General features: G+C 39.9%; 1 protein-coding gene across 1 annotated transcript in view; it reads left to right on the top strand.

The window, feature by feature from the left end:
* The first annotated feature begins 17,989 nt into the window (after positions 1–17,989).
* ABTB3 (ankyrin repeat and BTB domain containing 3) overlaps positions 17,990–22,350 on the top strand; it is a 320,752-nt gene continuing 316,391 nt past the window's right edge. Inside the window, exon 1 of the mRNA XM_039877866.1 lies at positions 17,990–18,300. The gene's annotated coding sequence lies outside the window, so the exon portion shown is untranslated. The remainder of the gene's footprint in view (positions 18,301–22,350) is intronic.

Raw genomic sequence — 22,350 nt, 5'->3', positions numbered from 1 at the left:
GAACTGGTAACTCCCTTAATAAAAGCAAAATGCAAGGATTAAAATGCCTTTCTTCCTTCAACAAATATTTATGGAGCATCTACTACATGCCAGCTGCTCTTGGAGCTGTGGGTATAGCAGTGAACAAAACAAAGTTCCTACTCTCATGAAGATTACGTTCTATTGGGGAGAAAGAAAAGAAACAAATAAATATAGTTTTGGGTAGGTAAGTACTATGAAGAATATAGGGAGGGGTAAGTGGATTAAAAGTGAGGCAGGGGGCTATTTTAGATAAGGTGGTTGAAAGCCTCTCTGGGATGACCTTTAAGCAGAGACCTGGTTGTGGGAGAGAAGACCATGCGGATCTCCTAGGTAGAGGGAACGACAAATACAGAGGCTCACAGGTGAGGAGCACAGTGTGTTTGTGGAAGAGCAAAGAGTCTGGTGTAGCTGGAGGAGAGTGAGTCCAGGGAGAGGGGAGTTGCGGAGGTAGCCAGAGGTAAGATCACGTGAGGTCTTGAAGGCCACAGTAAGGACTTTATATGTTGTTTTGAGTGGAAGCCAATAAAGGGTCTTGAGCAGGGCAATAATCTTACCTTATTACTTTTTGAATTATTCTGGCTACTTGTGGGAAATAGATGGTATGTGGGGGAAGGCAAGAGTGGAGGGCAGGAAGAAGCTAACCCTCCTCCCAGTAAGAGAGAATTGCTCTCAACTGCTTTTGAACTTGGACATCAGCTTTTCTTGACCTCAGACTTTAGCTGAAACACTCTCTCTTCCTGGGTCTCGAGCTTGCTGACTCATCCGGCACATGTTAAAACAGTCAGCCGCCATAACCATGTGAGCCTTTTTGTTCTATTCAAGAACCGATTGGATGAAGCCACCCACGTTAAGGAGGGCAATCTGCTTTATTCAGTCTACCGATTTAAATGTTACACTCATCCAGAAAAACCCACACAGAAACATCGAGAGTGATATTTAACCAAATGTCTGGACACTCCATGGCACAGTCATATTGACACATAAAATTAACCATCACACTGTCCTTGAGGTGCACTGGCCTCTATTTCCAGACCTGCCTCTCAATCACTGTTATACACACCCCAATCACACTGGACTCCTTATTGCTTTCTAATAATGCCTAGCACCTCCCACCTCACTCACTGCCTTGGTCCAGAGAGGTCCCCACCCCACCTCTGCCTGTCCAACTCCTGCCCACTCATTGAGGCAAATACCCCCTTCTGCCATCCTCAGCATGCTGTCATCTCACCTCTCCTTTGTCCTCCCTTTGTTTGTCTCTCGTTAGCATTTAACATACTTCCCTCATATAATCATTATTTATATATTTGTAATTGAAGTGAGATGCTCAGCAAGAGCAATCTTCTCTCCCTCATTCTGAGAGAGAGAATTCCCCCATAATCTACTGGAAGGATGGAATTCCTTGCGAAGTTCTTGAATGGGAACAAAGTGCCTTGGCAAATGGTTTTCTGTCTCTTGCTTCCTCGTGTGGAAAGTGAGGATAATGATAGTACTCCCTCAAAAAATTGTCCCGAAGATTAAATGAGATGATGCATCAAAGGGACCCAATACAGGATGTGGTGAAGAGTAAATCCTCCACAGCAGAAGTGATTGCCATGGCCACCGGGGAGAGCTGCCCTCGGAGAGGTGGACATGTGACTCCCACGGAGGCTTAAGGGAGTTTCCCAGAGGAGGGTGGAGCAGAGAGCACAATTAATTAACTGGAAAGAGTGTGAATTGGGAAACACATCTTTCATTAGAGGTTGAAAAGGAACTGGTCTAACCCCTCTGTGTTTCCTAGCAAAGGGTAAGTCGTTCTAGATATGAAAAAGGATGAAGCTTAAATGATTCTGTCAAAACCATCCTGAGGCAGCTGGAGTGTAGAGGTCAGGGGAGGGGTTGGAAAGGGCTGTGCAAGGGGCTGACGTTGTTGAGGACCTCAGGAGGCCGAGCCAGCTTTGGTTCTGTTTAGCTTGGGGCTGGAGGGAAGGAGTGGAGCTGGTGTCCTTCAGAGGACCCTGGCAGCTGGCTGTTGTAGGGGCTGAGCGGGGCCATAGATCTAGGCAGCTCTTTGGATTGAGCCGGTTGTTCCTGTCAGGGTTCTGGCAGAGCTCACCGCAACTTTATTTATTAACCTTTCTAAACTTCGTTTGTTTTAATAGATGTATTATTAAAGGATAATACACATGCAGAAAAGTACAAAAATCAAAGTGTAACAGCTCAATGAATTTTCATAAAGTGAGCCCCTGACCTCTCCAGGTAGCTACCACCTAGGTCAAGAAATAAAACATTTTCAGTGACCCAGAACCCTTCCTGCTCATGCCCAGTCATTAATCTCCACCCCTGTCCTGAGAAGTAATCACTAGCTTGACTTTGGACAACATAGGTTAGTTTTGCCTGTTCTTCATCTAAACTGAATCCTACAGTATATGCTCTTTTGTGTCTGGCTTCTTTGTGGAATTCATTCTTCCGTTGTGCATAAGATTATTTCATTCTTCTCATTGCTGACTAGAGTTCCATTGTTTGAATATGTCATAATTTGCCCATTCTACTGTTAATGGACATTTGAGTTGTTTCTGGTTTGGGGCTATTGTGAACAATGTTACTAGAAGCATTCTAGTACATATCTTTTGATGACCATATGTTCGCATTTCTGTTGGGTAAATACCAAGAAATCAAATTACTTGGACTTAGGGAATACATATATTTAGTTGCAATACGAAAGTGGTTATGCCCATTTTACACTCTCATGAAGAGCGTATGAACGTACCAGTTTAACCTTACTGGTCTCTACATAATCGCCAGTGCTTGGTGTTGAAAGACTTCTTAGCCATTATATTTCTGTGTCGTAGGATGACCAGCTTTTATGAGCACTGCAACTGATCCATCGCCCCTGAGGACTCTAAAGCCCCCCAAAGGCCATAAAACAATGGGTGAGGGGAGGAACGTGAACTTCTATTAGTATATATTCTTTAAACAGCTTTATTACTCTGTAATTCACATACCATACAATTTACCCATTTAATGTGTATAATTCAGTGGTCTTTAGTATAGTCACAGATCTGTGCAACCATCACCATAGCAAATTCTACAACATTTCATCATCTCAAAAAGAAACCCCATACCCTTAGGTATAACCCTCCTATCATCCAATATCTTCACTAGCCCTACACAACCACTAATCTACTTTAGATTTCCCTATTTTAAGCTTTCATATAAATGGAATTATTTACTGTGTGGCCTTTTGCAACTGGCTTCTTTCACTTAACGTAATGTTTTCAAGGTTCATTGTGTAATAATATGTATCAATAGCTTATTTCTTTTTATGGCTGAGTGATATTCCATTGTATGGATATACCAATTTCGTTTATCCATTCAGTCATTGATGGACTATATCTATTTTTAATCATTTAAAAATATTGATATTTTCTGTTTTATAACATAACATTATACTAGTATATAATTTAATATATACTGTGGTTTATAAATAAATAAATGTATACACACATACACTGGGGGAATCATCTCGAAAAGGCTTTTCTGATAACAATTTGCAGTCAATAGAGTTTGAAGGTCCCTGAGTTAGAATCAATGTTCTCTTTCACTTGGGGTTAAAAATAGAATTGACTCCCCTTTTAGGCTGCCTAAGTTCTCAGAGTTTCCTCGTTTCAGATAAACATGATGGAAAAGGGAACCAAAAGAGTGAATATTCTTGATAATGTGGCAAATGAATGCTCTGGCTAGTTTAATTAAAAAAAAAATATATGATCATATTTATAACTCAAATGTTAAGGAGCTGTTTATTCTAAAATTATTCTTCCTTGAGTAACCTCCAACAGCTGAGGCTGTGCCTCTCTCAATTTTGTGTCTTCTCAAAGAGTCTAGCACCCATGTCTATGTCACCTTGCTCCTTGGTCTGAAACACTCTTTCCTTTGTCTATGCATCCGGTAGTGCCTCCTCCAGGAAGGATTGCAGTCAGAGCTTTTTGGCTGCAAATAACAGAGAGTTTAATACTCTCCTATTCACAGCCTGGCTGTCTGTCTCCCTAAGGAGCAGTACATGACCACTCGCTGCTCCCCAATTCACAAGTCCTTAGTTCAAGTTTCCAGCAGAGACTATTGAGCACTCACTCACTCACTCTAGTACGGTGGTTCCCCACGGATGTGCAAATTTGCCATCCCTACCACCCCCGAAACATTTGTCACTGTCTGGAGACATTTCTAATTATTACAACTGGAGAGTGCTACTGGCATCTGGTGGGTAGAGGCCAGGGATGCTGGTAAACATCCTAAAATGCACAGGACAGCCCCACAATAAAGAATTATGGCCCCAAATGCCAATAGTTCTGGTCTATTCACAATAGTGTCGATCTCCCTCTCATGTCTTTTCTCTTTCTCTTTCTCTCTCTCTCCCCACCTCCCTCTCTCCCTTCATTTCTCTCTCTAAGTAGTAGCCTGTCATTGCCTTTCTCACAGAGTTTAATACTCTCCTGTTCACAGCCTGGCTGTCTGTCTCCCTAAGGAGCAGTACATGACCACTCGCTGCTCCCCAATTCACAAGTCCTTAGTTCAAGTGACCAGCAGAGACTATTGAGCAACTCTGAACCACGGTTCCAAAGAAGAGAACAATAACTCACCCAGCTTGGGACAGTTGCCCACTTTTTATCCCTTCTGTTATGACCGATATCAAGGTCACTCTCTCACATCGTTGCCAGGTCCTATTCCTAGGGACCAGAAGAGCAGTTCTCAGAGAAACAAGAGCCGGGGTTGAATGGACTGTGGTTAGGAGCATCGTAACACCTATCCCACTCCCTGGGAATCTCTTGCCACACTCTTTTTCTCCTCCACTGCACTATGAGCTCCTTTGGGGCTCGTCTGTATAGCTCCGGTGCCAAACACACACTGCCTAGCACTGGGAGTGCCCAGCAAAGACTTCTTGACTGAAGGAGCATTTATTCATTTGCTTTCATACATAAGTGATAATGAAAGCCCTTGTGTACAAAGCTCTCAATAAAACACTACAAAACGTAGTGAGTAAACAACAGTAACAGTGAGGGTCTGGAGGCATAGCCCTCGAAAGGGCATACTTTTATTGAAAAAAGAAAAAACAAAGCTGAAAAGTGCTTGCCTAGAAAGTTACTGAGAGTAGAAAAGTTTTCCTTCGAAGGCCATCACGGCCAGTCACAGGCAGTACAACTATTAGATACGACAATACTGGTGTCAAACCTCGTTGTGGAAGACATTTAAAACTTCCCTTGGTATTCCCTTCCACATTCTAAAATCAGGTCTTCTTAGCATTAAAAAAAAAAAAAAAAAAAAAAAAACGTCCACAGGCACTGTGGCCTAGGATACAGCCTCTGGGTCAGGACTGCCCACCGGCAAGTTCCTTGGCTCAGGCTTTACTGGCTAAAACCCACTTATGTAACATCTCCCATGGTGAAGTTGGAGTGACCATACAAGTTAAAAATGAATGTTAAAACACTGTTATGAGCTGATTTATATCCCCCCAAAATTCATGTATTGAAGCCCCAACTCCCCACGCCTTAGAATGTGATTGTATTGGAAGAAAAGGTCCTTGAAGAGAAGTGATTAAGTTAAAATGAGGTCATTAGGGTGGGTCCTAATCCCATATGAATAGTGTCTCATAAACAGAGGAGATTAGGACATAAACAGACGCACCAGGGATGTGTGTGCACAGAGCAAAGACTATGTGAGGTCGCAGGAAGGACGTGGCCATTGCAAACCAAGGAGAGGGACCTCAGAAAATACCAACCTTGCCAACGACTTGATCTTGGACTTCCAGTCTCCAGAACTGTAAGTAAATAAATCCCTGTTGTTTAAACCCCCTAGTCTGTGTAATGGCAGCCCTGGCAAACCGATACTATCACTTTATCTGGTGGCTCCCCTTCTTTTCAAGTGTAAGGACTTTTAATTTTATTGTTTGTTTATTATTGCATCTAAATTTACTTCATTGCACCAGAAAAGAAAAGCACAGAAAAATCATAACAAGTTTATCAGACATCCCTGGAAAGAAAGCCTAAAAAACCAAGGGCCCATCCTAATCCAGGAGGACCTCATTTCACTTGATTATATCTGCAAAGATCGTATGCCCAAATAGGGTCCCATTCACAGGTTCCAGGGATTAAGACTTGAATACTTTTTTTTTGAGTGACAAATTCTACTCATCAGAAATGGCTGTGCTTGAGGGGAGTTGGAATGTGATTGCAAGAAGCACGGAGAATTTTCTGAAATGTTGGTGATGTTTTTGGTTTTGGTCTGGGTGCTGGTTACACTGTGGTTTCAGTTTATAAAAATTCATCCAGCTATTCCTCTAGGATGTGTGCACTTTTTTCTATGGATGTTACGCTTCAACAACAAAAAAATTTTTAAGTCACTTTTGTTTAGAATTTCCACTCATTTTTATTCTTTTGATTTATGTTTCTCTAAAATATTAGGGAAAAGTAAATCTATCAATGTCTTAAAATAAGGCAAAAGAAGACTGTAATTGTATATATCACCATAGGCTTTGATTTCTCCCTGGTATCTGTGATTCAGAAACTATATAAGGAGTAAAAGCCACAATATATTCAATATTTTTAAGTTGAATTTATATTTTTCTTCTTTACAACAACATCTATATACGTTTGAAAACTATTTGTACATAAATGTCTTAGGCATTATGTGTTTGTTTGCAGATTATGCTTACTTACCATATTGATCCACAGACACTTTGCCATAGATCGTGGCCACCCTATAGTCACAGGTTGAGGATCTTGTCTAACCCTCCCCGAAAGGAACAATGTATGGTGTTGAAGAGCGTGGAATTTGGAGTCAGACTGTCTGGATTGGAATCCCAGATTCTGCCATTTTTTTGGTATCTGAACTCAGTGTGTGCTTCGGTTTTTCTACCTGTAAAATGGAATGATAATAATAGTATCTAATTCCTAGGGTTGTTGCAAGTATTGAGACAAGCTGATACATGTGAAACACAGAAACTGTTTCTGTCACACAGTAACTGGGACAGATTACATATAAGTATTAGTTATTGTTATTATTGTTGTTGTTGTTGTTATTATTATCGTCATTTGTGGTTGTTGCCAGAGTGAGGGTCCAAAGCTAGTAGCTTCCCTGCTCCTAATTGGGTAAAATATTAGGGGTACAGATTATTTGGTGGGGGACCTTATCTTTTGGCTGTTGTGAATAATGCTGCTCCAAACATGGATGTACAAATATCTGTTCCAGTCCCTGATTTCAATCCTTCTGTGTGTTATAGGATATATAAATAGAAGTAGAATTGCTAATCAAATGATAATTCTGTTAACCTTTTGAAGAACTGCCATGTTATTTTCCATAGCAGCTGCACCATTTTATATTCCTACCAGTAATGCACAAGGGTTTCTCTATATCTTTGTCAATGCTTGCTGTTTTTTTTTATTGTTGTTTTTTATTTATTTTTATTTTTTATATTTTTTGATAAAAGCTGTGATGGTTAATTTTACCTATTAACTTAGCTGGGCCACAGTGCCCAGATAATTGGCCAAACATTCTTCTGGATGTTTCTGTGAGGAATGTTTTTGGATGAGATTAAAATGTGAGTTAGTGGACTTAAAGTGAAACAAATTTCCCTCCACAATGTGGGTGGGCCTCATTCAATCAGTTGAAGGTCTGAATAGAACAAAGAGACCTACCCTCCCCCAAGTACTGGCTATTCTCCAGCAGCTGGCTTTTGGACTGGAACTGCAACATTGGCTGTTTCTGGTTCTCCAGCCTGACAGTCTTTGGACTGGAACTACAGCATCAGCTCTCCTGGCTCTCTAACCTGGTGGCCCATCCTGCAGATTTTAAACATGTCAGCCTCTAGAATCATGTGACTCAGTTCCTTACAATAAATGTATAATAATTTACATATAATAAATATTTTATATATGTATATGTGTATGTATTTATGTGTGTATAAATACATTGATCCTGTTTCTCTGGAGAAACCTAATATAATAGTCATCCTGATGAGTGTGAAGGTCTCATTAATATTTGGACTTTGTTATAAATAAATATATAACATATATGAACTATATGTAAAACTTTTATTGAAACCTACTATGAGTCAGGTGCTGCCCTAAGCATATTACATGTCTTAACTCATGTGAGGCACACACAATCCCCCCGAGGCAGGCATTATAACTCCCAATTTATAGATGAGAAAGCAGTCATGTACAGGTTAAGTAACACTTGCCTATGGTTATGCAGTTGGTATGTGGAGATTTGAACTTAGCAGTCTAGTTTCAGAATGCTTGCTCTTGCCAAATGATGCTCAGATGACTTCTGTTCCAGTAGCTTCACTTAGCTGCAATCATCTCGGTGATTTCTCATGCACCGATTTCCCTCCCCTCTTTCTAAAAGTCTTTCTCTACTCTCTTCCCTAAAAGTATTCAAGGCTAGGTGCTGTGATATTCCCTATTGCGACATAAGGCACAAAGGGTAGAAACAACGGTTTCTGGTCCTAACAGAACCCTGAAACTATGTCCTTGAGAAATAAGGGCATTTAGGAACTGCTAAATCCTCCTCACTGAAAGAGGGGATATTAAATTGTTTAAAAATGTAAATTATTCCCATAATGTATTTCAGCCAAATAATTAAAGTGTACTCATATTAATTACACTTCAAGGCTCTCCTTGGCCTGCTTTGCTGGGCTCTCCTTTTTCCTTGGGTTAAGTGAGGACAAGCTTTTTGAGGTAGCACAGAACTGCATTTCAAGGAAAGTCTCACAAGACTTTCCTAGGTACAGATTCTTATCCAAAAGAATTGCCCAGCCAAGCAATTAAGTCAGTTTCAGAAGTTACTAACTTCCAGCTAACCTTTGTAGAAGCCGGAGGCACAGTTATAACTCACAGGTTTGATTTTTTTTTTTTAAAGATCAAATTTCCCCTCCAGTACAAAATGCATCCAGCACTTGAAACTTGGAAACAGTACTAGGTCCCTCTCTTAAGAATTGCTGCAAAGGCTTTCACATCCTGTTGACCTTACCGTGTCCCATCCCTTAAAAGCAAAGCCCGAATAATTTCATCAGAGCCGTTTGCTTTGACCTTGATGGGTTTCCCAGGATAACTGTCCTCTGCAATGTGTCTTGGAAACTTGGACTCTCCTAGGTTGTAAAGCATTAGCTACTGCTAGAAAGTGGCTGAGCGGTGCATGTCACAGCTCAAATCATTTGGTAGAGTTTTAAATTAGAAAGGGATCTCAAAGACCATCAAATCACACTCTAATAATAATAATAATAATAATAATAATAATAATAGGAACACTGCCTCTAGCCATAGAACCAGGAAGACTCTCTAATAATGTGAGGACGTGGGACAGGGGAAGTTTGGCTGACCACATCTTTGTACATAAGCCTGCAGAGCCACTGGCCAGCCAGGTATTTAAAAACCTAATTAAATTCTAATAACAACACAACCACATGTACTAGTATATGGATAAAGTTTAGAAGGGCACATAAAATTGTTCATGGTGGTTATCTTTGGGCATTGGATCTAGAAGGAAGAGAAGGCTATACTTTTTACTTTATACATAATTATATTGCTTGACTTATTTTACAATGAGTATTTTATTAATTAATGATCAAATCTTAAAAACTTTTTAAAAATAGTGACTAACAAAAACTGAGGCCGAAGAAGAGCATCCAGAAGAGCAGGAATGTGCTAATAGATTGTATGGGGTGTCTATTATCTAGCCTTGAGCATCAAAGGGATGGCAGTAAGTTAAAGAACTGTATTCAAGAAAGAAATCAAGAATGTGGAGGAGGCTGTAAATCACAGAGGGGAATTTTGAATGAATTTAGCTAGCTTCAAACTTTTGAAAGCTCAACATGTGAAACAGGGACTTATCATCTATCTCATTATGAAGAGCTAGTACATGGACACTCATTCATTCATTCATAAAATATCATAAACAAAGCGTAACTTCCCTAAAAAGGCATTTGAGAAAGTATTTCCCCTCACAAAGAATTAGACTACTTTAAGAAGAACGAGCTGTTTGTTTTGTAACGTAGTCAAGGAATGGTTGACCAATCAATTCTCAGAGATGAACACCTGCATTTTTAAGGGTAGACAAGGAAATATCTAATGACTCTTACTAGTTCATATTTATATGTCATTTTCCTGCTCAAAAATACCATGAAGGCTACAAATTGCCAACAGTATAAAAGAAAGTTGAATTATTCACTCTCATGTTCAAGGCCCTTCAGAATGTGGCTCTGATTGCCTCTCCCAGTTTATCTCCAATTGTCCCCATTAGGCACCCACTTCCCAGCCTCACTGTCCTTCATTTGTCAGGCACCTCTGGCCTCCTTGCCTTTCCTTTGTTCATGCTGTTCTTTCTCAGTATGCCTTTTCGGCTGTTCTTGGCCTAATGAAATGCAATTCATTTTTCAATTTGAATCATCAAATACTACCTTGCTTTGAGGCTTTCCCATTCGCCCAGAGATTACATTTCAAAACTGACATTCGCTGGTAGGAATTCATGGTCATTCATTCAGCTAGAGTCCACTCTACTTGGTTGGTTAGTGCCCAATCAAGTAGAGGATAAAACTGTAAAACATCACTCTGCTGTCACTGTTACATACCTAATATTGTATCACGGTTAGTTTTTTGTGCTTCTGTATCTGCTGTGAGACCATGAGCCCCTTGAGTTCAGGATCGCGTCCAGTCAAATCCAGACCCCCAGGGCTTAGTGGAAGGCCTGTCATCTCCATAGCTATCTGGAAATCTGAGTTAAATGAATTAACGAAATTTAAATATCTCTGGTTCTTACCTTTACCAGTCAATTAAATCATCTAATTCCAGTAAGCAGTTACCTCCTTCGTGCTTAGAGATTTTAGTTGAAATTGGTAAAATTTACAAATGCAGTATTTCTTACTATGTTAAAGGTCTTTGGGAACATTCTGAGAATACACCTAGATGATGAAGGTAAATTTTCAAAGAGGTGGGGATACCTGTGATCATGATTCTCAGAGGGGGTAGTTTAGAGTCCAACACACAGAGTCTACCATCCAACTTGAGAGTCCAACAGATCTGACTTTGAATTCTTAGCTCTGCCAAGTACTAGCCATGTGAGCCTGAGCACTTTATTACTGTGACTAAGCCTCAGCGACCTCACTTGTAAAAGGGGGATAAAAATGGTACTTTCTTTGTAGGGTTGTTGCAAGGAAGATGTCATAAGACTCATCATACACGGCACTAAGTTCAATGGCTGGCATAAAAGTAGATATTATCATTGCTGAATGTTCTACATTTGGGAGTTGTACAAACAACCCTGGATTCATGAGCAAGTACTACCTATTGTAACTACCCCTCACTCCTCACAATGCACATACATATATTTCTAGCGCCTGGTTCCTAAAAGATGTTGTAAGACATTGAATACACTCAAAATATGTATGTCAATGTTTGGAGCATTTGGATTCCAAAAGGAATGTGTTTTTACATTTGTTATGTTTAATGTTGCTGTTTTTCCTTAAATCTAGCAACAAATCTACTTGACCCATTTGTATTAAGCCCTTTCCATGAGCAGAGCATTGTGGCTTGCACTTACTCAAATCTAAAGTAAGGTCTAAATCCGAAAGAAAGAAAATCACCTTTTTAAAGAACCAAACGCCATGAGGGAAGAAAGTAGGCCAAACACCTACTGGACAAGCTGTTGGAAGGGAAACACCATTTCTTTTAATTCGTGTTACTTGCTACTGGCACTAAAATAAATCTGTTTGTGCCAACACCTATTATTTTCCCACTTCCAAAGGCCAGCATTCAAACAATACAGAAGATTCTAGATAGGACCTCATAATAATGATTCCTTCTCATGGAAAGTTTAAATTCTGGTTCTGCATTTTTCTGGCTACGAGATTTTGCCATACCTCAACCTCTCTGAAGCTCGGTTCTTGTTTTCCAATTTCTAAAATGGGAATAATAATATAACAATATTTCTTAACCTGTGACTCAATTTCCTTTTCAACCTCATCCCAAACAAGAGGGATGATAATACCTACCTCAGATTTTTTTTTTTTTTTTTTTTTTTTTTTGTAAAGAACGTCACAGACTCTTTCTATTCTTCCCCAAAGTTCGAGTTCAGGTTTTCATGAATAGTTTTCAATTTCCTGTTTGTATTTGGTCATTTTCCAGAATTCTGAAATGAACATTCTTGAACAGTTTTGTCCAGTTTTATTGGTTATTTGGGGCAGAAGTAGTTTCCTGACTCTTCTCTCTGCCCTAGCCAGAAGTTCCTCTGCATGCATTTTTAATACTTTTGATACAGAGTAATAAGTTGCCTTCCAGAAATATTATACCAAATTATGCTCCTATCAGAAGTATACGAGAGTGCCAATTTTCTTATAAGTTTTCCAGGATTGATTAAAATGAATCTATCATAATTTACAGGCAAAAATCTTACCATATTATGGGTTTAATTTAAATTTCTCTAATTACTATTACTTCAAGGACCCTACTTGAGAATAGGATGAGATGATATTATATGTGTTTAAATCCCCTGGATGTAAAAAATTTCTCTAGAAATGCAAGGCATGTATTACTGTCTTGCAATACTTAAAGTCTGACCACAAACTACAATCGTTCCCGCAAACCTTTGCATTCAAGATGCTTCGGATAAGCCAAGAAAGATCTCTACCTTACAAATGGAGAACTCAGGGTTTAATGCATTATCATACCCATCCTTGAGGAATATTAGTGATGATGTTCTAGCAAACCAAGGTTAAAATAATGTTCCAGTAAATGCAGGAACTACAGGGTTTAGCAGGAAGTTGGGGGAGGCAGGGCAAACCACAACTCCATGTGACAGTTTGATGTTTGCAGACCGGCTCTGCTATGGATTTAATATCTGAGAGTGTCAAGATGACAGTTCTATGACAGTGTCCTAAGAATTTCCAGGAATGATGTCTGAATTGCTGAAATTCATTCAGCATTTACTCTGAAGGGAACAAGGAAATAAGAAAAAAAATCCACGAAGTGTCCATAAAATGCAAGAGATAAGGGCTTGGACTTCTCTTTCTCTCTATAACAATACAGATACTTTGTAGAAAATACAAAAAATCTAGATATGCAAAAGAACACAACTTCTACTCTTAGTCTCATCACCCAAAGATAACCATTGTCATAAGGTTGGATATATGCTTTTTGGTTTTACATATGGGAAAGAGAAAGAGAGGAGAGCTATTTGTAATCCATGTGAGTTCTTTGTTATTTTAAACTCTGGCACTTATTTTCAGCCCCTCCGTTGAGAGGAGAGGCTGCCAAGAAGTCAGAGAACCTAAGACATGAGAATAATTTTTAAAGGCAAAGAGGTAGGCAGCTGATGAAGAATGTACCTACAAGTAGATAATGAGAGTTTTAATATCTGGGAAGACAATATCAATACCCGTTGTATGAGGGAAGAAATGAAGAACAAAAGGATGAGAGAGGGCTAAAGCAATACTTCTTCAACCAAACCACCTGTGATGATGGATCAGTTTTAAATTTCTAATCCATCCTGAACTGATGCTTTTGTGAAATATAAAAAACATATATCATGCATTTGGATGTCACAGCAATTTCAAATTGCTATAAATTACTCTAAACTTCTGTATTCATTGTGGACTTACAATAAATAATTTGAAAGCCAGAATATGTCCATGGATCCCATATTAGGCAGGATTGTACTAAAATACTTGTCTTGTTGCAGCGACAACTTATATATCAATAGGGATAAAGACAGTGGTATGCTAGTAAATGCTTAACAACTGGTTCCGGGCGAGGAAAAAGAAAGCCATGATTTGTAGCATTTGACAGTTTCCATGTTGTAAGTACTCCCATCATGACAGATTTCAAACTCCTAAGGTGAAGCAAATGAATGCAAAGTGAGAACAGATGTGCACAAGTTGTCTGCAGCACACCACTGCAAAAAGAAACCTATGAATGGGTTTAACTTAACACAACCATCATAACAAAAATAGAATATATAACCTTTAAACCAGCAGAGGAAAACTTACCCAATCCAATGGAAAGCAGGAAAGGAAGTTAACAAGAAACATCCTTTCTTTGACTGGAGTAGTTCTCAAGTTATACAACCTGTCTCTCAAGACAGAAGTCAGAACTCACTTTCCCAGTTTCCTCTGCAGCTTAGGTTCAGACATGTGACCTAGGCTCAGCCAATCAGAGGGCTCCCCTCTAGACTTCTATCCAGAAGAGAGCATCCTGAGGAAGCTTAGTATAAACCCAGGGCAACAAAGATGTCTAGATCTTGGCAAGGGGCAGCGAGGGGAAACTAACACCAGTACCAGACCTCATCAGTGAGAGCTGTAGTCTGGTGAGTGATGACATCACTGGAGCAGTCCCCAAGGTGTAGTTTGGGGACTGACAGGCTGACTCTCCTGGAAAGTCTGTGAGATTTCTGATAGCCTTAATAGATTACCTTTTCTGCTTAAACTTTTGGCACTAGATTCTGTTGTTTGCAACAAAGAACAATGATATAGCACTTGCACCTCATTTAAAAAATAACATCTTTATTGAGATATAATTCACATATCATATGACTTACGTATTTTACATATTACATAAAGTGTATAATTCAGTGATTTTTGGTATATTCATAAAGTTATGCAACCGTTCATAGTCAATTTTATATTTTCATCACTCCAAAAATAAACTGTATTATCATTAGTAGTTATCGCCGATTTCCCCTCAACATCCTGTCTCCCTGTAACCCTCAAGCCTTAGGCAACCACTATAATCTACTCTCTGTGTTTGCCTATTCTGGACATTTCTTATAAATGAGATCATACATTACATAATCTTTTGTGACTGGCTTTTTCACTTAGTTTCAAGATGTTTTCGTGTTGTTGTATGTTTTAGTATATCATCCCTTTTTATTGCTGAATAATATTCCATTGTATAAATATACCTTATTTTATTTATCTATCTCTTAGTTGATAGACATTTGGCTTGTTTCTACTACCATGAATAATGCTGCTACAAACACATGTGTACAAGATTTTTTTGGTGTGTGTGTGTATACATATGTTTTCATCTTTTCTTGGGTACATATCCAGGAGTAGAATTGCCGGGTCATACAAAAACTTTCTGTTTAACCTTGTGAGGAAGTGCTAGATTGTTTTTCAAGGCAGCTGCACCATTTTACAATTCCTCAGTAGCATATGAGAGTTCCAATTTCCCTATCTCTTTGCCAGCACTTGTTATTATCTGTCTTTTTTATTATAACCATCCTACTGGGTACATAGGGGTATCTCCTTGTAGTTTTAAGTTGCATTTTTCTGATGGCTAATGACGTTGAGCATCTTTTTATGCGGTTATTGGCCATTTGTATATCTTCTTTGGAGAAATGTCTATTCAGCCACTTAATCCATTTTAAATTGGGTTATTCATCTTTTATTATTAAGTTCTAAGTTTCTTTATATATTCTAAATATAAATGCCTCATCAGATATATGGTTTGCAAATATTTTTACCCATTCTGTGGCTGTCTTCTTACTTTTTTTTGATGTACATCTTATTTTTTATTTATAAAACAGAGATATTTAAGTCTCGAGTACTGGCAGAATCACAAACACAGATGGTTTGTGAGTACTTAGAAAATATTAAAGAGATCACTTGGAGCTAATATGAGTTCACTGAGAATAAGAACTAACAACCTTCTATTATACCTTTACTTTCCTCCTGTTGCCTTTTTTCTTATTAAAAATTCTACCTCTTGCTATTAGCATTTCCTCCTATAAGGAAGCAGATTTCAACTCTCTATAAGCCACAATATTCTATAGTAAAGAATTATCTTCTCAGGTGGTGAGCTTCTAATCACTGCAAAATCCAGATCAGGCAATGGGACTGACCACCTGCTAATAATGTTGCAGAGGAAACACTTGAATTGAATTACATGGTTTCTAAGATCCTCTTCTAATTTAAGATTCCAGTCATTTATTCACTCATTTCTACATCTATGCATTTATTCATTCTTTGTTTAAGAGAAAATTTTAAAAAATAAAGAAATAAAAAAAGAGAAAATTTAAGAGTCTTATAGGAATTCAAAAATACCACAAGTGAACACAAATTAGAGGAAGTGAGAAAGAGGGAAAAATAAGCCGTATTAGAGATGTCAAGTTCAGGAGGCAAATACAAAAGGGCTGTCTTTCCGACTTACATGTTGTTAGGTGTAAAGACACACATTTGGCTTCCAGTTTTCAGCAGTCAAGGCCGAGAGGGAGACTTGATCAGCTACACAATTTACAGTGTCTATTAGGTGCAATTCTTCATTCTAAGACCAGAAAGTATTGTCACCTGATCCCAGCCCCACAAAGGTCGCTCCTTTGTAGGACAATATTTCCTTTTCCAGTTCCCCATTGCTCCTTTAATCACTTTGCTAACTGCCTTCTCTTTCACACTGGATGACATTTAAGAATGCTTATGGCACTGAAGCTAAGAGCTATTGCCCCACAAACGAAAATAAGAAAAACACATTTTTTCCTTAGTGTCCCAATGCTTGAATCCTCCTTGAATTAGCTCTTATAATGATGTGTTTTGAATAATAACCACGAATATCATTTATTGAACATCCAGACACTTTACCGTCTTTACCTCTAGTCTACACAATAACCCTGAATGAGATACAGACATACTTTGTTTTATTGCATTTTTGCTTTATTGAGCTTCACGGATATTGTGGTTTTTACAAACCGAAAGCAAGACCCTCCTCCAGCAAAAAGACTATGATTCACTTTATCTTGTTACTCGCTTAATTATGATGGTCTAGAACCGAAACTGCAATATCTCTGAGATATGCCTATAGCATTTTCCTATTTTATAGATGGAGAAACAGACTCAGGGGAAATGGTCTGTTCAAGGTCAGAGAGCTGGTAAGCAGCAGAGCCAGGATTGTGAGGGGATGTGGGGTGGGGTGTGACACAGGTGTGCGTACCGTATAGAGGAAAGAGAAAAGAAAAAAAGAAAGGAGATAAAGACAAAGAGGGCGAATTCCAGAACGTGTGTCAGCAGAAGTAAGCTTAAGAATACAAGAGCAGGACTGACTGAGGCCGACAGAGAACATGCTGGAATGTGTGTGAAGGAGGAGGGAGAATAAAGCAGAGGTAGGAGAACTCTTGACAGGAGAGGCGTGATTTAAGAGAGCAAATACTCCTCCTTTATTAGAGTGGCCGTCAGTCTGCCCTTCCAGCTATCTGTTGGTACTGGCCATGTCGTATAGGCGGTAGGAATTTCAGATGTCTAGAGATCATGGTCCCACCCACCAGGAGCTTGCAAGGAGATGGGGAGGCAACAGGAGAAAGATCTCGGAGCCCTAGTGCAGCAGGAAAAGTCAGACCAGTAATGGCTATGGAAAGAAAATTGTTATATGTTAGTTTGCTGGGTGGGAGTTGGGGAGGGAAGAGGACTCTAGTCCAGCACTGAGTTTAACAAGAGAGACTGTTAAATAAATTATAATAGTCTGCCATATAATGTACTGCCAGGAAGAATGATGCAGATGTGTATTGATTGACATGGAAAGAGATCCGCAATTTAATATGAAACCGAAAAAAACAGGTTGTGAAACAGTACATACGATATGATGCAATTTTATTTTTAAAATTATATATTTAGATATATTAAAAACATCTGAAAGGGCATACAAAAAACTTGAAACAGTGATTACTTTTGGATGGAAGGATCTTGATTTTCTTATTTCCTTCATTTTTTTCCTCAGTGAGTATGTATTTCTTTTACAATCAGAAAAATAGAAAAAAAGAATGTGTCTGAAAAAGAGAATGAGAGGATGTAAATCAGATAAGAATGAGTGCCCGTTTATCAGTTCCATCTTGGACGGTGCAAAAGGCTCTGCTTGGAAGCCCAGAACTAGCCAATGACCACCCACACTGACCAGTGGCCACACTGTCGTGGTTCTATCTCCCCGACCCTCATCTCCTCCCCTCTTTCCTTCCCTCTTTCCCCTTCTCCTCCACCAGCCTCCCGGCAGTGTGGGACAGTCCAGCTGATCCCTGCCCTGTGCTGAGCTGGGCCCAGCCGGAATTTGCTGTTGATCCCAGAAGAGGAGCAGCAAGGAGCAGTGGGCTTTCCATTCAGATTTTCCCAGGAAGCAGAACTTGAGTCAGGCTTGGAGCAGTGGAGGTAGGGGAAGAACATACTTTCTCTGCTCAGATGAACTCAGGAAGGTGACTTTGTCCTGCCACCACCATGTAGCACCCAGATTGGAAATTCTTGTGCAGCAAACCTAAGGAGCGCATTCTTGGCAGCTGACTGATGTGAGTCATGTCTCTGATTAATTCTTTTAAAGTTAAATTTTGGGTCTGAGGTTGGCTCATACTGCTGAGGACATCTGCCATGTGGGCGGGGGTAACTCAAAACTCAGCAAGCCAGGGTGCTGGCGTAAAAAAGATAGTGATGAATGCCCTTTGGGGCAAACACACATTGCGGAAGGTGGACTTAATGCACTGTTCTTGTTCAAGTTCATCCTGTTCAAGCCCATTACTGGACTTGCTTCTCTGTACAAGTAAGTTTTTTAAACTATGCATATTAAACAGAAAAATAAACACTACTATTTGAAACAATTGCTGACAGCTGCTTCTGCTCGCAAAAAGGGTATCATTTCTCTATACAGAAATGTGCCCCCTTCCACTCCTAACCAGGGATGGTTGAGAAAGTGACAAGGAAGCAGAGAGAGCTAAACTTTCTGATAAGAAATGAATAGGAACTTTGGGGTCAAGTATGGAGAAGGGAAGAGCTTGAACACCAGTGAAATGGTGTTGGGGTAGAAGCTATGGAGAAACATGTCTAAAAAGATCCCAGTGTCTATAGCGGCTTAAGGACAACGAAACAGAAGTTTTTGTTTTATATTCAGTGGTTCTGTTTTTGTTTTATCAATTCAGAGACTATAGCCCCTCAAGTGACAGAGTGAAGTACCAGTGGGTTAGAAATTGGGCTCTGGGTCATGTTGTCCAGTTGGACACCCAGCTGTGCCAACTTGGGGGCCCTATAACTTTGAATAAGTTCCTTGACTTCTCAAAGCCTTACTATCTTTGCCTTGAAAATGGAAGTAATGGTATTTGTGAGGATTAAATAAGATTAGCTGTATAAAGCCCTTAACAGTGCTTGGCTCATAGTAAATACTTAATAAGTGTCAGCGAGGGTGATGATGAAGATGAAGAAGAAAATGAATATCATTGTGACAAGGAAAACCCAATAGCTACAGCTGCGTTAGTCTCTCATCTGCCAGTATCTGTTATCAATTGGAGAAACCACAGAGAGGAAGACTTAGTTAAACACCAGACTTAGGTGAATTAGCGTAGTGGTTCTCCAAGTGTGGTCCCTGGACCAGCAGCATCAGCATCACCTGGGAACATGTTAGAAATGCAGGTTCTAAGCGCCCCACCCACCCCTCCCGGCCAGATCCACCGAATCAGAAGCTCTGAGTGCAGGCCCAGTAACCAGTATTCTAACAAGCCTTCCCGAGATTCTGATGCATGCTTTAAATTTGAGGACTATTGAAATGGTGAATGCCATTTTAGTGTCTTGCAAGAAAGGAGCCACACGGCTGGTGGATTAATTTTTTTTCATGCTTGTTCAAATGTGCGTATTGTGTAATCATCATAATTTCACTGTATACGATTATAAGTAAATACATGGTGGAATCAAGAATTATTCAGGCATGAAACACAGTACTTCAGTTTTCTAAAACTGATCTCACCTTGCCCTGGAGTCCCCATTCTCTGGGGGAAATTCTCTTTCGGTTTACCTCATCAGTTTGCTGATTAGGAGTTCTGACTTCTGTCTGGCGTGTTTTTCCTCCTCCCCCACCCCCTTCCTCAGGTAGCATCTGGGTGTAAGAGGGAGCTGAGGCAGCCTCATGACGGCAGGGGCAATATGTCTGCACATGCTCAGTGTCTTCCCACCACTCACAGATGTGACTCTGATCTGAAGCTCTGGGCTCTGGCTGCTCTCACCTGGCCTTTTGGTGTGTCATGCTGGCACCTGCTTCTTGAAACTGTGGTCCCTGTCACAGTGTCCCCCACTGCAGCCTTCTCATCCCAGTCCTACTGCCCAGATGCCCTTTGATCCTACTGACTTGGACAGCTGACAGGAGCCCAGACTGCTTCCAACCAGGGAGGAGGCAAAGGGGAGAAATGCTGTTAGTAAGAAAGGACAACAATTTATTTCCTAGCCATTCACTATACTTCTTTCCTTCTGTTTTGTTTGTTTGTTTGTTTGTTTGTTTGTTTAGTTCTCTTTCTTTAATGAAAAGCCAAAAAAGGAAGACATCTGTCTTGAGATTTAATAAAAGCAGGTAATAGTCCGGGAGGCCTGCTTGATATAATTGCTTAAATAATCAATTCAGGATTCTTCCCAAGAACTCACGGTCTAGGGTATATGACAAGACACATCAGGAATTAAATTTCTTTTTACTTTAGATAGAACAGAAAAATTAGAACAAAAATTAAAGTCTCAGTAAATTTGGATTTTATAAAACCAGATCTTTCCTAATTATTGTAGGTCACACTCTCTTTCTCTTCACTGCCTTCTAGAATGTACACTATATTGAAATTTTTCACTTATTTAGTACTTCTCATAGGGAGTGAAAGCTTATTATTTAATATTTCATTTTCTCTAGTCTTGCTTCTGCTCTATATGAGCTATAAGCCACTGATGGACAATGATCGTAATAATCAAAGCTGGCAATAATTTGAGAGATTACTGTATACCAGGTATATTAGGCAGGATGGACTAGGTAATGCTGTATAACGAATGACCTCAAAATTCCTGTGGCTTAACACAACAAAAGCTTTTTTCCCTTGCTCAGTGTACCTGTTCATTGGGGTCGTCAGGCAGCCTCTGCCCCTCACAGACTCCCAGGATCTAGATCAACAGATGCTCCATCATGACCTGTGTTCCCACGGTCTTCCCAGCAGAGCAAAGGGGACGTGGCAGTTTGCACACCAACCCTGATAACTTCAACAGTGCCATATCAGGTTTCCTCATGTCCCATTAGCCAAAGCAAGTCACATGACTACACCTAACTTTAAATTGGAAAGGTACAGTTCTATCGTGTGCCTGCAAGGTGGAGAGCCAGAAATATTTGGGGAGTGGCACGAATGGTTACACAGGCATTGTGTTCAGCTCTTGACTCATGTTGTCTCCATCTTTACAACTTCATGATGGAGGAGCTGTATTAGTCTCGTTATTTTATAGTACAGGAAACCAAGGTCACACAATTTGTAAACGGTGGAGCAGGATTTCGAACTAGATATATTGGATCCCAACATCTGTGCTTATAACCAAAGGCTACGCTGCTTCTTCAAGAATAGAGTTTATTTTTATTGAGCTCACAGACTACTGAAGCACAAAATTTAAGTGTTTTATATGTTTTATCTCATTTAATCCTCACAGCAATGCTGTGAGGTGGCTTCAGTGATTGGCTCATGCTAAGGGGAACCAAAGCTTAGAGAAGTTATGATCTCACAAGGAAATGGACCTTTATCTAACTCCAAAGACAAGTCCCTTAATCTACACTATACTTCAGTGTTTCTCAGAGTGAATGTTTGCATGAGAAGCACTTGGGGTTCTTATCCAAATGCTGGACCCCATACTCACCTACCAAATCAACTACTGAATCCCAGTTGGGTTGAGAATGACAACTCCAATGCTCACTTGAGTTTGATGTCCACAGTCTTGTCATCACACTCACTCATGGGTGTCCCACTGCCCCAGGCAGAGCACCCTGCTTCTGGTATTGAGTCAGCAAATCAAAACCAAACAAGAGAATCCCAGCCCACCACCAGACCAAAAGAGATGATTATTTCTTTGCCATTTTGCCAACACTTACAGGAAAAGGTGAAGAAATGAATGCATTCAGCACCAGGTTCCTGGGCAAAATCCCTGCCATCAACATTTTTTAAGACTTAAGGCAATAAGGGAGGAAGAAAAGTTAAAATCAGTTCTCACAGAAATTAACTTGACACTTGTCATAATTACAGAACCTATTACTGACCTGAAGCAAAATCCAGAGACGTTAAGATTCTGTGAGTATAGACAATGGGTCCTCTTCTCCCTCCACACCCCATGTGAAGGCAGCTGAATTCTGCTGCTCTGAACACAGAAAGGGTGGGCCCATCTTCACAGCTGTGCAAGTTAAGTGCACGATGAGGATCCCATTCACATAGCCTGTGATGTACCTGCTGTGAGGAGGCATCACAGACGTGAGTCAAGGGGCCTGGCTTCTGAGTCAGTCTCTGGCCGACACCTCTCTAGCTGCTGTGGTTCGGGCATGCCTCTTAATCTTTCTGGACCTTTAAAATGTC

This window comes from Pteropus medius, unplaced genomic scaffold (genome assembly GCF_902729225.1).
Source record: "Pteropus medius unplaced genomic scaffold, Ma_sr-lr_union100, whole genome shotgun sequence".
Lineage (NCBI taxonomy): Eukaryota > Metazoa > Chordata > Mammalia > Chiroptera > Pteropodidae > Pteropus > Pteropus medius.
This window is presented reverse-complemented; position numbering and strand designations above follow the sequence as displayed.